This window comes from Vulpes vulpes, chromosome 5 (genome assembly GCF_048418805.1).
Source record: "Vulpes vulpes isolate BD-2025 chromosome 5, VulVul3, whole genome shotgun sequence".
Classification (NCBI taxonomy): Eukaryota; Metazoa; Chordata; class Mammalia; order Carnivora; family Canidae; genus Vulpes; species Vulpes vulpes.
Genome location: NC_132784.1, coordinates 111044109 through 111047142, shown reverse-complemented (window position 1 = coordinate 111047142; position 3034 = coordinate 111044109).

Genomic DNA, 3034 nt, shown 5'->3' with positions numbered 1-3034 from the left:
TGGGGCTCGATCCCAGGACCTGGGATAATGACCTGACCCGAAGGCAGATGCTTAAGCGACTGAGCCATCCAGGTGCCCCTCTTGTAAAATGTTAATAGCTCACTTCCAACTCTCTGACACTTCACTCCATGTTTCCTTCAGACCCTTCTCCACTGACCTACACCAGATAATCTTGTCCTTGGAGTGATAGTCAGGACTTCCAAGGTCAAACTAAGTCTAGACCAATACTGCACTGGCATCCACACCTAGCTTGCTCAGCTGCCTCCTTAATTTCTATATCCCTGTCGATGTCTGGACTCAGTCCATGGAATAGTTATAGATGGCAGGTGGGATGGTCTGCACACCTGCCCCCTGTGCTGTTCCCTGATTTCTGGCTCTCCAGCACACTGATAATTGAGAAGTTGAGAATTGTATGACTTCAACACTAAAAATAAGCACTTAAAATAGGCTCCCGGCACTATTTATTTTCCAGGATGAAATACTATAGGAAATTTGAGTCCAGTGAATAACCTTAAGTAGAGATAGAGAAACCCATACAAAGCAAAGGAGAATATAAAGCAAATGGGACAGTAAGTAAAGGTAAATGTTTAAATCTATATTTTTAAGTAATAATAATAGTTATAGTTTTCACATATTGAGGGTTGATGTTTAAACTGGCACTGGATTTGTGCTTTGCATGTGTTACCCCATTCAATTCTTCCAATATTTCCACTTTGCCAGTTAATAAAGCTATTCAGGGTTGAATGCACTCATTCGCTCATGATCTCATCATCAATAAACAACAAACTTGGGACTAAGGTAAGGTCAGTTTGAACCGGAGCTCTTCAGGTCTTAATGACTCATAATGACCGTTCCCCCAAACTGTACTGCTTTCAATAATCACCTCAAAATGGCTCTCTGATAAAGGGATACCAGCATTTGGGGGTGATTGTATGTGAACTTTTACTCTGTTATAGATAACTGATCTAGGACAAAAGAAAACTCTTCTCTGAAGCAGAAATTGAGGAAGTTGTATATAAACGACAGATTCCAGGCTCCAACTCTAAAGATTTGGTGTTTGGGGGAAGGAAACCCCAAGATCAAGTAATCTTGACAAATAATCAGTTTGGAAGCCATTGATCTAGGGGACCCAGCCCAGAACCAGGAATCTGAGGTTGTGTATCAAAGGGGTCAGTTCCTACAACTCTCTGTATCTTAAATTCTTCATTGGCAAAATAAACTTACTAACAACCCCATCATATGACCTGGGCACAGAGGCTATGCAGACCGAGTGACCTGCATTGAGTCCTTGAACGATGAGAGCAAAGGACTCTGGATTTTACACCGATAATGGCAATCAAGCATAGCATTTTAAACATAAACCATGCTGGCTCCTTTGACATTCATAACTACCTGGGAGGTACATATCATTATAAAATTTAAAAATTTGAAATCTTTTTTGTTTTTTTTCTCTCACTATATACAAAAATAATTTTTGTATGTTAAATGTAATGCATATAAATTAAGATATTAAAATATATTTATGTTCTCTTATTTGCCCTTTTCTTATCCATATACAATAGATTTGTTTTAAAATATAATTTAAATAGAATTTTTATATCTAGTTTGATAAGTATTTTAGCAGAATATGCACTGATTCCTATTGCTGATATGTTTGGATTCATTTTACCACTTTTTTGGAGTTTTTTGTTGCACTATTTTCTCCCTATTTATTTCTCATTTAAATTCTTTCCCATTTATTATTATATTTACAAACAATTTTTTGTGTATTTTTTATTGGAGCTCAATTTGTCAACATACAATATAACACCCAGTGCTCATCCTGTCAAGTGCCTCCCTCAGTGCCCATCACCCAGTCACCCCATCCCTCCGCCTGCCTGCCCTTCCACTACCCCTTGTTTTGTTCCCAGAGTTAGGAGTCTCTCATATTTTGTCACCCTCTCTGATTTTTCCCACTCATTATCTCTCCTTTCCCCTATAATCCCATTTATTATTTTATAAGTTAAATTTTCTATCCTATTATTTTAGAGGTTACTCTGTATGCTTTAACATGCATGCATAATTAAGTCAAACGTTAATCAATATCTTACCCCTTAATTGGTTATTTCAAAGACCTTAGATTACTTTGACTTTGATTATCTCTATCTCAACTTATGTGGCGTTGCTGTCCATTACTTTAACTTTGTTTTTTCAAATACCCCAAATTGAATATTATTGTTTTCCTGCACAATCAATATTTATTGCATACCAGGATTTTTCTTCACCACTCCTTTCTTTGAGGCTTATTTTCCTTCTGCTTAGTATAAAGCCCTCGGATTTCCTTTAGGGAAAATCTCTGAAAGTTATACTTTAACCAAAAAAAAAATTTTGGCCTAAAATTGTGTTTATTTTACTCTCATTCTTCAGAGAAAATTTCACTGGGAACATAATTTTAATTGGATGCTTATTTCCCCTAACCCATGAAAGGTAATATTCCATTACCTTTGAGTCCAATGCTATGGTTAAAAGTCAGCTGTAAGTATAAGAACTTTTTCCTTTGTAGATAATCTGCCTTTTTTTGTTTCTATTTGCCTTTAGATTTCTCTTTGTCTTCAATTTTTTCCTAGCTGTAGATCTATTCATTTTATAAGAAACTACTTGGACATGCTCAACTATGAAAATCTTTAATTGTTTTGGAAAATACTCAAACACGATGTGTTTGATCATTGAGGATTTCCTTATTATCCCTCTTATTATCTTCAGGCATTCCTTAGACATCTTGATCTTTATATATTATCTTCTATGCCTCAACTCTCCCTCTGGCATTTTCAATAATTTCTTTAGACCTATCCTCCAGTTTGCTAATTATTTCTGTTTCTGGAATGGTCCAACAATCTGTTTAAGCCAATTTGTTCAACTTTCCTTTAAAATTTTATTATTTTAATATTTTTGCATTTACATTTAACAAAATTTATTTTTGTATATAGTGTATTGACAGAAAAATAAGGAAAAGATGTTTTTTATCTTTTATCTATGATTAAACTGAAAACCCATG